General features: G+C 47.2%; 1 long non-coding RNA gene across 4 annotated transcripts in view; it reads left to right on the top strand.

The window, feature by feature from the left end:
• LOC144099254 (uncharacterized) overlaps positions 1-12,578 on the top strand; it is a 91,310-nt gene that overhangs the window by 34,507 nt on the left and 44,225 nt on the right. For 2 of the 4 annotated variants that reach the window (XR_013307357.1, XR_013307356.1), the window contains exons 1-2: positions 9,214-9,294; positions 12,084-12,151. The exons of the other annotated variants lie outside the window; for them this stretch is intronic. This is a non-coding gene — a long non-coding RNA (uncharacterized LOC144099254). Of the gene's footprint in view, positions 1-9,213; positions 9,295-12,083; positions 12,152-12,578 lie in introns of those variants that run through there. 4 annotated transcript variants of the gene reach the window in all.

Below are 12,578 nucleotides of genomic sequence, written 5' to 3'. Positions count from 1 at the left end.
CGCAAACGAGAGAACAGGAAGTAGGCCAGGAAAAGATCAAATGATGAGACTAAAAATGAAATTGACTTCATACTATGCACTCAATCTGGCATCGTTTAGGATGTGGACGTCCATGGAAAGGTGCGTTATACTGCTTTAATGTTTTATTTATTATAATTCTTAAATTAAGAGGACATTTCCCACGCAAGTTGTAACTTAAATCCGCCATATTTCGCAATTTTTTCCGAAAGTGCTCGATATATGGTTATTCCAAGTTAAGTGTAGGTCCAAAAAAGGCCTTAATTGTTCACCAGTGACTCAGGTCTTAGTGGCACACATTTAAACGGGAAGCAAGTAGACGTGTGCAAGTATAGAGGTCGTCTGAGGGTAACCGGCTGATGTGGATTTCTGAAACATGAAAATTTTGTTTTCTCAGGGTTGACAAAAAAAACATTTTTTACCAAACCAGTCAACGATTTTATGTATGTCTTCTTGAAAACGAACGCATCCTTTCTCTAAACCCACTGTATTGTGACGTGGTGGTGACGGCAGTCGAATCAGCGATGAAGACGGACGAAAGGGTCTTCTAAAAGAACTGTTTATTGGGCTGACTTGCACCCAAAATGGACTGAATCACTTGGCGGCGGCGAAGCGACAAGCGTGCTCGGCGGTCGTCGAACAGAATGCCGGCCGCTGTCGGCCGTGCTCAATTTAAAGCTGATAGCGAACTTTCGAGATAAAGAGCGCAAAGTTACTAGAACATTTCGGAACAACATAGAATCAGCTCTGCCTGGCTGCGATCAATCGAGATAAATCTAGTCACGTCTTGCGTAGCAAATAAAGCGATAAAGTGATGTGGCGGCAGATTTGAAAAACGGACACACTGCAAATATTCGCGGCATTACTCCCCTCTCAAAGAAGCATCGACCCGATGCATTAAAACAAATAATGCGATTAGTAAGGAAAAAAAATGATCTTGCGAAAATAGAGCATGGAAATGCAGCGGCCTTTAGCGCGCATAATACGGCATCAGACGGACTACATGGACAACATCTGGTCGTACGCGGCGTCGCTGGCATGCAGTCATATCGTCAGGGATGACTTCATAATCCAGTTCACCCAGCCGGCGAAGAACCTTGTACGGGCCGAAATAGCGGCGCAAAAGCTTTTCACTCAGTCCACGGCGGCGAATGGGCGTCCACACCCAGACTTGGTCTCCTGGCTTGTATTCCACATGGCGTCTTCGTAGGTTGTAGCGTCTGGCGTCGGACCGCTGCTGATCTTTGATCCGTAATCGGGCAAGCCATCGAGCTTCTTCTGCGCGTTGAAGGTACGCGGCAACGTCGACGTTCTCTTCTCCTGTAACGTTGGGCAGCATAGCGTCTAGCGTGGTCGTGGCCTCCCTGCCATGGACGAGCTTAAAAGGCGTCATCTGGGTGGTCTCCTGCACTGCGGTGTTGTAGGCGAAGACGACGTAAGGCAGGATGACATCCCAGGTTTTGTGTTCGGCATCGACATACATAGCGAGCATATCGGCGATGGTTTTGTTCAGGCGCTCGGTCAGTCTTTTGGTCTGCGGATGGTATGCAGTTGTCCTCCGGTGGCTGGTTTGGCTGTAGCGCAGGATGGCTTGCGTTAGTTCCGCCTTGAATGCTGTTCCTCTGTCCGTGATGAGCGCATCGGCGGCGCCGTGTCGAAGAAGAATGGACTCCACGAAAAATTTGGCGACTTCTGCTGCTGTTCCGTTCGGTAGGGTTTTCGCCTCGGCGTAGCGGGTCAGGTAGTCGGTCGCTATGATCATGCACTTATTTAGAGATATTGACGTTGGAAAAGGGCCAAGCAAGTCCATGCCAATCTGCTGAAAGGGCCTTGAAGGAGGTTCAATGGGGATCAGAAATTCTGCTGGTCGTGTGGGAGGAGTCTTTCGTCGCTGACAATCTCGGCAGATTTTCACACATTGTGCGACATCGCAGACAGTCGGGGCCAGTAATACTTGTCTTCAATGCGGCGGAGGGTGCGAGTAAACCCGAGATGTCCAGCTGTCGGCTCGTCGTGTGAAGCCTGTAGAACTTCTTCGTGGAGAGAAGTACGTAAAACAAGGATGTAGGCTGTTTTGTTCGCTGTAAAGTTCTTCTTCACAACGACCTCATTCTGCACACAAAAGGAAGACAGTCCTCGCTTGAATGAAGCGGGGGGTGAAGAAACTTTGCCTTCCAGGTACTCGATGAGGCCTTTTAGGTCGGGGTCCGACCGCTGCTGCTGAGCAAAAGAGCTGGGGTTGATGGGTCCCAGGAAGGCGTCCTCATCATCGTCCGGCGGCGGTGCATCTACAGGGGCTCGTGAGAGGCAATCGGCGTCAGAGTGCTTGCGTCCGGACCTGTAAACGACGGTGACGTCAAACTCCTGGAGACGCAGACTCCATCGAGTGAGTCGGCCAGAGTGGTGCTACAAATTGGCAAGCCAGCAGAGCGCGTCGCTGACCACCTTGAACGGCCGTCCGTAGAGGTAGGGGCGGAATTTTGACGTAGCCCAGATGATGGCAAGGCACTCCTCAGTTGTGGAATAGTTAGCCTCGGCCTTGGAAAGGGAACGGCTAGAGTATGCGATGACTTTCTCCAGCCTGTCGCTTTTTTGAATGAGGACGGCGCCTAGTCCCACGCTGCTTGCGTCGGTATGAACTTCAGTATTGTCGTTTTCATCAAAATTCGCAAGGATCGGTGGGGACTGTAATCGACGCGGAAGTTCCTTGAAGGCTTCTGCTTGCGGCGCTTCCCATTTAAACGGCACGTCTGCCTTCGTCAGTTGGGTCATTGGCTCGACGATGCGCGAAAAGTTTTTCACAAATCGTCGGTAGTATGCACACAGTCCGAGAAATCTGCCCACTGCTTTCTTATCGGTCGGCGGTGGAAACTGTTCAATAGCAGCTGTTTTCTGCGGGTCTGGGCGTACTCCTTCCTTGCTAACGATGTGGCCTAGAAACAGGAGCTCTTCGTAAGCAAAGTGGCATTTCTCTGCTTTCAAGGTTAGGCCTGACGACTTGATTGCGTCTAGTACTGTTCGAAGTCTTTTGAGGTGCTCTTCAAAGTTCGAGGCGAAGACAACGACGTCATCTAAATATACCAGACAAATTTTCCACTTCAGGCCTGCCAGCACTGTATCCATTACTCGCTGAAACGTCGCTGGTGCGGAACAGATACCAAATGGCATCACCTTGAACTCAAACAGCCCATCCGGAGTGATGAATGCTGTCCTCTTGCGATCTCTGTCGTCGACCTCAATTTGCCAGTAGCCGCTCTTGAGGTCCATCGATGAGAAATATTTGGCGTTGCAGAGGCGGTCCAGTGTGTCGTCGATGCGGGGGAGGGGATAGACGTCCTTCTTTGTTATGTTGTTCAAGCGGCGGTAATCCACGCAGAATCGAAGTGAGCCGTCTTTCTTTCTCACTAGAACAACCGGTGCCGCCCATGGGCTGTTTGAAGGCTGGATGACGTCGTCGCGAAGCATTTCTTCGACTTGGTCCCGGATGGCTTGTTCTCGCGGTGACACACTGTAGGGGCTTTGACGGAGAGGTCGGACGTGTTGATCCGTTATAATGCGATGCTTGGCAATTGGCGTCTGTCGCACCTTCGGCGATGTCGAAAAACACTCACTGTAGCTTTGAAGCAGATTGCGGATCTGGTCTTGTCTGTTCCGGTGCAGGGCTGGGTTGATGTCGAAAGTGGGCGAGTTCTCTTGGTCAGGCGAATCTTCTGCGGAGGGATCGGAGAGGGCGAAAGAGTCTCGTACGTCAGATATTTCGTCGAAGAAAGCAATCGTCGTTCCTCTGTTAATGTGCCGGTATTCTTCGCTGAAGTTAGTCAGCAGTACTTCGGCTTGGCCATTGCGCAAATGTGCGATGCCTCTTGCGATGCTGATTCCTCGGTCTAGGATCAACTGCATGTTGCCCTCCATGATGGCTTCAGCGTTAATGGCTTTCGTGGCGCCTACGGTCAGGATAACGCTTGATCGGGGTGGGACGCTCACTTCTTCCTCCAGGACACTCAGGGCAACGTGATTTTCCCGAGTTTTCATCGAAGCGATGGCTTCGTCCGTCGAAAGCGTGATCGGCTTGGATCGCAGGTCGATGATCGCCTGATGCCATTAGGGAAATCCATACCCAAGATTACTTCGCGGGAGCATTGCGGTAGCACAACAAAGGTCGCAGGATAGGTATGTCCTTTGACAGTCACTCGCGCTGTGCATCGTCCTGATGGCGTAATGAGGTGGCCCCCTGCGGTGCGAATTTGTGGGCCGTCCCAAGCCGTTGTGACTTTTCTCAGCTGCGCAGCGAATGTTCCATTCATCACCGAGTAATCGGCTCCTGTGTCGACTAGAGCGGTAACTTTCCGGCCGTCGATAGTCACTTCTAAGGGGAGGACGTGGGGGTTGTCGTTGGGGCTGGGCAGTCCTTACTGCAGCGGCGTAGGTCATGGCCTGGTGTTCTGTGGCCGTCGGGGTGCCAAGTGCCTGTTGCAATTCTTCCCGTACCACGTCCATCAGAGTCGCTGCTTGTGGCTGTGGGGAGGATGGCAGTAATCGGCGTAGCTCCTCTCGGACGATTTCGCGGATAACTTCCCGCAAGCTGTCGCTGGTGGTGGCCGGCGTGTCCGAACGGATTGCACAGGCAGAGGAAACAGAGGAAGGACGATTGTACTGCCGAGCTCGGACGTTGAGGGTCTTCTCAATCGTGCAGGCTTCTTGCATGAATTCCTCGACTGTTTTTGGCGGCTGGCGGACGAGGCTTGCAAAGAGTTCTTCTTTTACGCCGCGCATTAAAAACTGAACTTTCTTTTCCTCGGTCATCCCGGGGTCGGCGCGGCGAAGTAGGCGGTTCATCTCCTCGACGTAACCGCGGAAGGGCTCATTCGAAAGCTGGATCCTGGACTCGAGGAGTCGTTCGGCTCTTTCTTTCCTCACGACACTGGTGAATACCTTCAATAGTTCTCTCTTGAATAGCTCCCATGTCGTAAGGGACGACTCGTAGTTTTCGTACCACGTGCGTGCGGAGCCATCCAATGAGAAGAACACGTGTCCAATTTTTTCCGCATCATCCCACATGTTGAATGACGCCACACGTTCAAATTGATCCAACCATTCTTCAGGGTCTTCGCCTAGGGATCCATTGAATGTTGGCGGCACCCGTGGCTGCTGCAGTATGATCGGTGTCGACATCTTCGGCGAGGTTGCGGTGCTCGTAGCCGCGTCTTTTCGCTGTCTTGTGCGGTCCGGCAGTTTCCCGAACTCAGGCTCCTCCCCCTGGAGACGTCGGCTGGCTCGCTGAGCTGCTGGCTCGTCCTCGGGTGCGAAACGCTTAGGGCTGGCTTCACGACTTGAAGGGGACGTCCGGAAAATGGAAGGCCACCAAGCACGTCCACCAGATGTCACGTGGTGATGACGGCAGTCGAAGCAGCGATGAAGACGGACGAAAGGGTCTTCTGAAAGAACTGTTTATTGGGCTGACTTGCAACCAAAACGGAACGAATCACTCGGCGGCGGCGAAGCGACAAGCGTGCTCGGCGGTCGTCGAACAGAATGAAGGGCGCTCTCGACCGTGCAAAATTTAAAGCTGATAGCGAACTTTCGAGATAAAGTGCGCAAAGTTACAAGAACATTCTGGAACAACGTAGAATCAGCTCTGCCTGGCTGCGATCAATCGAGATAAATCTAGTCGAGTCTTGCGTAGCAAACAAAGCGATAAAGGGATGTGGCGGCAGATTTGAAAAACGAACACACTGCAAATATTCGCGGCATTATAGAGAATTATTCGCGGTATCATCTGCATATTTATATATTTTTGAAGTTAGTGGTAAACTGCCCAGGTCAGTAACATATATGTTAAACAGTATTGCGGTACACCGTATTTTATTATTGTATTGCTGCTATACTCATTGTCAATTCTAACACACTGTAACCAATAGAAAAAATAATTACTGAGAAACCTGCTGAATTGGCCTCGAATGTCTAAGATATTTAGCTTACTTATCATTAGGGAATAATGCACGGTATCAAATGCTTTGGTCAGATCCATGAAATAATTTAAACCAACACGATTATTGTCGCCCACAATGTGAACGTAATCGGAAAATTCTTCCAAGAGTACTATTGTGTTTTTGCTTTTTGTGAAACCAAATTGTACTGGATTATGCAGAGGAACTCTTTCACAAAACGACGGCATCACGCATGCGATATGTTTTTCTATTATTTGCGCTAAACAGCACGAAATTGCGATTGGTCTGTATCGTGTAGTCGTCTTTTTTGCCACTTTCATAACCAGGCATTATGATCGATATTTTTAGCGCTTGAGGTATACGTCCGGTTTCAAATATGGCATTTATTATCCTTAGTATCTGGTCTTCCAGCTTACTGAAATAAAAATATAAGGCACGAAATTGTACTTTATCAATTCCCGGTGGTTTTATAAGCTTCATCTGCCTCATGTTGTTCCAAAGCTCTGTTTCAGATATCGGTGGTAGAAAGGCCATGTGTGCGATTGCGTTTACTGGCTTGTATTCGTCAGAGTTGCGGCCATTCCGTTCTCTTAGGTTTCCCGCGGCTCGATGGAGCGCATCTTTGAACTTTTCACATATCACCTGCATGCTTTGGTTTGGAAAGTTCTTTTTGATTGTTTCCTCAATGCTGACCTGCCTTTTCTGTCCATTAGTTCATTTGCTATGTTCCATGTCTTTCTCCCGTCGTGCATGAAAAGTGCGAATTGATGTAAGAAGTATCGCTTTTTATGTTGTCGTATGTTTGCCCTGACAAGATTTCGTAATATATGAAACTCTCCTCTTTTTACATCATCTTCTGGTTGTTTTCGGCAACTTTGCCAAGCCTAGTCTTTTAAGTAGCAGATATTCATTATTTCATGAGTCATCCATTTATGGTGCGGATGTCTTTGCCGCAGGGCGGCACAAATAGATGCACGATGATAAATACCTTCAAATATGTCAACTGGCTGCTTGTATGCATTTAAATGGTCAAGAGCTAACAGAGATATCCAATTAGTATTCTTGATTATTGCATCAACTTTTTATTATCTAAAAGAGTGTTTTGCGCGGCTTCCCTCTCCATCGTTATTTTTTCTGTGAATATCACGGCTGCTAGAAAATAATGGTCAGCTAATTTGAGCCCGATCACACCAGACCTATATTGCCGCTAATCTTTGCAGTGTTTCTTAATCCTTCAAATCTGCCGACACGCCGCTTTATGGCTTTGTTTGCGATGCAAGACGGGACGAGATTTATCTCGATTGATCGCATCCGGGCAATGCTGAATCCACGTTGTTCCAAAATGTTCTAGTAACTTTGTACTCTTTATCTCGAAAGTTCGCCAATAGCTTTAAATTGAGCACGACCGACAGCGGCGAACATTCCGTTCGAACACCGCCGAGCACGCAAGTTTCTACGCCACCGCCTAGTGATTCAGTGCATTTTGGCCGCAAATCAGCCCAAATAAAGAGTTTCTTTAGACACCGTTTTAGCAGCCTTTCTGCTCCCCGGACTGCAGTTACACGTCGTGACAATATGGTTGTTTTGCCCACCTAAACACAATGTGGTCAATGCAAGTTCTCATGGTTTTCTGTCCTGAGAACTCTTTTCTGGTACAGACATTTGTTACATTTATGAGTCCATATTCCGCTAATAAATTCAAGTAATCAGCTGCTGCTGTCCTAGATTCCTGTAGAGTATAATTATTTAGGTCCCCAACCAAAACAAGTCTTGTTTCATTCCTATGCCTTTGAAGAAAACAGTTCAATTCATTCAGAAACATACGATTAGTACAAGCTTCCTTCGGCCTGCTTCTCTTCGTTTGCGATGAAATGCTTCAAAAATAGGTCTTTGACCACGCATTGAGCAATAAAAAATACCTTATGCAATATCGCACTTTCGCCAAAGCTGCAATTGCGCCATTAACATTCACCATCATAAACATCTTTTCAGCAATTAAATGCGATACCAGGTTCCGGACCCATACATCAAGCAATAGCGCGTCGTTCGCCCAGACAGGCCCCTGAGATCTGATATTTGCTTCCAAAGCGGTGAAAAAATCCAAAGTCGACCTTTCGAATCCCTTTAGAATCAGACATCGACAACTGCGCCCAGCACGATTCATACGAGATAGGAGACAAACCGTACTGGTCTAACGAGTCAAGCCTACCAATTTTTCTGGGCGGGTGACACGTATTGATAGATTGGGCGCTTTGTAAAGGAGCGCGAATAATGACCAAGGACAGCTGTGGCGCAACAGATCTTGGCATGTAGCGTCCTGAGGGTCGCTAAGTAGCTGCGCATATGTTGCTTCCCTGCAGCGACCAGACTTCATTTAGCAGTAATGGGGCTCTCTCCGTATTGCAGTGACATCTTCGCACTGCACGTCGACGGATCATCCGTCCATGGCTACCGAAGGACACTCTCACATTGCAATACTATATCTCTAGGAAGATTCGTGAATGTAATGCGTTCTTTCGTTCTGATTTCCATGTGCTTCCAATGAAATAAGAACTCGACGTTTCAGGAAGTGCGCTTTCCTTTTTGAAAACTTGTTCGAAACGAAGTTTAAGACACGGCGTTTCATGAAAGCGGTCATATTGCTTCCCGTGGCACATGAGCCGGAATCTGTATCCCAAGAAACACATAGGGGGATTGAGGGGCGGGCAGGCGCAGGGCAAGAAATTGGTTGTTGGTCCACAACATTGAACAAAGATAATGGAAAACAAAAATAACACTTGCTGTGTATGCAAAGCATTCTCACGAAGGGGCGGGGCTATAATAAAAAAGAAAAGCACACTCACCGTTTAAAACTGCAAGCCTGCTGCAACATTTGGGGCGGAGTAGCTACACTTCAAAGCAAACCTTGTATGTGGTCGCTTAACACCTGCCGTGAGTCTGTTGCATTCGAGGGGTTCAATGACATCGTATGTCAGTACATCGGCCAGACCATAACACGTCCACATTTCTTAGTAAGTGAGGCCATTACTATGAAAAAACACTGATACGCGCTTTGTCGCTTTCCTTGTGGTACGTACGTGCAAGTAAAAAAAAACAGAAACACTCGAAACATGCCAAGATCCGCACGCTGTGCTTTTCTGCATCTCTTGTATCGGTCACGTGGGGCACTGTGGGCGTTGCCAATCGTGTGGCAGATACGGTGTGGCAACACTGGGAGCGTGCGATAAAAGCTCCTTGATCCGCGCCGTGCTTCTTCAGTCGTTTGGTGACAGACAGGAAGCCATGAAGAACATTGCACTGGTCCTCGCTCTGATCCTGCTGTCTGCAGGTAAGTGCTGCCCGAATGCTCGCATTTGCAATGGATAAGTGCTCGTACTCTGCACAGAATTTATAACAAGCAAGAGAATACTCAATCTTTAGAAGGAAAATGGCTCAAAGACCGCTACAGAGACGTGCATTATTTTAGGATTCTTTCCAGTTCTGTGAACGAACCTTCCTGGTCTACTGCGATAATTTAGCGGATATGCTGGTATAACGTACCTGCCAATCCGAAAGGCAACAATACACAGCAGTTGCATAGGAACAGTGTATTCCTTAGGTTGAAGTTACGAGAAAATGTTTCCAAATGTACTGCTGTAAGTTAGCGCTTGTCTCGCCTAAAGGACTGTTTGCAGATAGCCACGAACGCACACATACCTCGTATGTATGATGGCACGCATATGTCTTCTACATGTTTAGCACAACTACAACGGGACAAAAGAAAGAGACGCCTAATGTAGTCGATAGTTTGACGGCATACCATGCGCACGGAAATAATGTTTGATGATCGAAAAAGGAAATGTCGTTTCAGGAGCGCTACGGCTCCCTTGTTCATAAAGTAAGACTTAACACGACACAGGCTGGTCTCGATATCGCTCGACATAGTAGAGCAGAATTTTGTTTTGTTTTCTATTTTCCAAGTTTGGCAGAAAATTTCTTTTCCCAATAAATCGGCCAGTTGGAGTAAGCGCCTGTGTCTTCATAAGTACACATTTCTTTTGTCAAGTTGCGGCCGCACGAAACTTGTAGACGTATGCCCCGATTAGCCATCGAGGTACGTCTGTGCCACAAGTACGATTCAGCCCGTTTGAAAACAATGCAAGGAGCAGTTGCAAATTGTCATCTTCAACCTGTTTTTCGGAGATCACGCGCTTTCAGTACGCAGTCAGCTCTTACATGTGAAATTTTGCGAAAGGGATTCATCGCACTGCTCATCACCCTTTAGCTAACGTTTCCCAATAGGCTGTCGAGAAGCAAAAAGGTAGTGACTGCTCGAAACATTGGCCAGTATGGTGTGATACCGTACGTGTACAGAGCTCCGTTAAACGTGCAGAGAACTTGCCGAAAGTGACAATATGGTGACCAGGACGGCGTGCCTTTTTAGCATGTTTGTGCTTTTGCATATAGAGCGGATGAGCCAATGCCCATCCGCATCAAAGGTCTCGGAAAATACACTCCCGTTTCATTGTCGCTGGCACGATTGCTGTTTTATGTAAAGGGACGCTGACATAAGCTATTGTGTCTTGACACCGCAAGAGAACACGATCGATCAATTTGCAAGTAAGAAGGAATGGGTTTGCGCGCTCATCGCCTCGCCAGCCGCTATAATAAAGCGAGACAGCCTGTAGAAGCAAGGATTCAATTCGTCAGGAATTTTTGGAAGCGTAACTAATCTAAAATCGGGAAACAGCTCGTGTGTGTGATACCTGGACTTTGTTATAGAATGTAGTTCATGTGGGTTTCTGTACAAGCTTGTTCCTTCCCTCCATTGACAGAAAGGCACAAACAGGTTCAAGGTTTGGTTTCTGCTTTTTTGCGTGTTATGCTATTACACATGAACCTGTTAGGGACTGCGATCATAAAATAATTAAGAATAAGACCACAGTTAAAAATAGTGCGAATCCTGTCTTTGTGTTAGCTGTCACCTGTGCGACGCCTTTAAAATCATGCAACAAGCACAGCTGTCCTAGAATTTTGATGCTTTATGTGCTGCAGGTTGAAATGCAAGGTACAAGAGAGCATACATACGAAAAAAAAAAGAACGGGATTATTCTCTACATCGGCTACTATGCTCTCTTCCTTGATGGTTAGTGTTGTGCAGTGAAATTCCCGCAGGGTCACCGAGGTGTGAACGCTTAGGAGCAGCCATTAGCGGCATCTGAAACATGAATTACAAATTAAACGCCGCCTCTAAACCGAACCCTACAGCGAGTTCAAGGCGATTTAGAAAGGCGGCAACAAAATATGTTAAACAATTATTAAAATCGGCTGCAGAAAAAAAGTTGCCTCCAAAAAGCCGATAAAGCGACTTTAATAATGAGTGCTGCTGTAGTCTCTCCGCCTCAGCAGCGTTCCGATGATACCAGTGCCGTATACAGGAAAAAAATATTAGAAAAGGAAGTACTACGCCTTCGAAGGGTATTTCACACTAGCCGACAATAACCAAGAAGAAACAATACGCGGCCTGCGTGGAAACGACCGAACTGAAGAAAAAAAATGCACGATACATCAGAGACAACCAATGTCCATAGGGAACAAAAAAGCTAAACTTTGTTTGCTTTCGGGGGATTTAACGTCCGAAAGCGACTTGGGCTATGAGGGACGCCTTATTGAAGGGCTTCGAAAATTTCGACCACCTGGAATTCCTACAGGTGCACTGACATCGCACAGTAGACAAGCCTCTAGAATTTTGCCTCTATCGAAGTCCGACCGCCGCCATCGGGATCAAACCCACGTCCTTCAGGTCAGCTGCCGAGCGCCATAACCTCTGAGCTATACCGCAGCGGCCGAAAATTTTTGTATACATGAACAGATTTAAATAAGGTGTAACGGAGAAATTATTCGCGCTAACAGCAGACTTGAAAGCGTTTGTCTGACAGCATGAACGAGCAAAGGTAGTTTTCCGGCTTCCTTTCGGTGCCAGCTTTAAAAGAAAAAAAGATTCAGTGTATGTCCCTGCTCAATGAAGCCGTGGGAACACAGATCCACAGATCGCATTGTCAATACGAGAATGGATTTTTAAAAGGTTCATGCTCTGTAAATAGATGCTAATATCAAACGATTATCATGCCTTTACAGCTGTGCTAGCAGACGCCCAAGGATTCGGGGAAGGATTTCCACCGCCTGGAATCAGACGCAGATGTGGCGTAAGTAAATTGTTTTGATTCGTCTTGTTATACACCATTGTTGGTAGGTGGCGACCATTGAATTGCATTGATTGAAATTCAATAATTTCAGTAAGCAATTAAGGTGTTCTGGCTGACACGGTCGATTCAAGAATGCAGGGTTATATTAATGACTATACCAATGCGCTAACTTCTTAAATTTCTGTGTAAAATATTTCTGTATATTGTTTAACCCACTTATAACAAACCTGAAGGTCGCGCGGATTCCGTTCGTTCTATTCTCGGTTCGTGTTAAGCGGTCTTCTCATTAACAAGCCCCAAATACGAGGCCAAAGGAAACTGTTGTTTTTTTTTTTACAAAAGTTTGTGATGCGAGTCAGCTACTTTAAAAGATACCACATTATGGCGCTTTCCAAGCCTTCAAGAGCGGTCATAACTTTTTTCCTCG

Source organism: Amblyomma americanum, chromosome 7 (genome assembly GCF_052857255.1).
Source record: "Amblyomma americanum isolate KBUSLIRL-KWMA chromosome 7, ASM5285725v1, whole genome shotgun sequence".
Classification (NCBI taxonomy): Eukaryota; Metazoa; Arthropoda; class Arachnida; order Ixodida; family Ixodidae; genus Amblyomma; species Amblyomma americanum.
The sequence above is the reverse complement of the archived record's forward strand: the minus strand, read 5'-3'. Positions and strand labels throughout refer to the sequence as shown.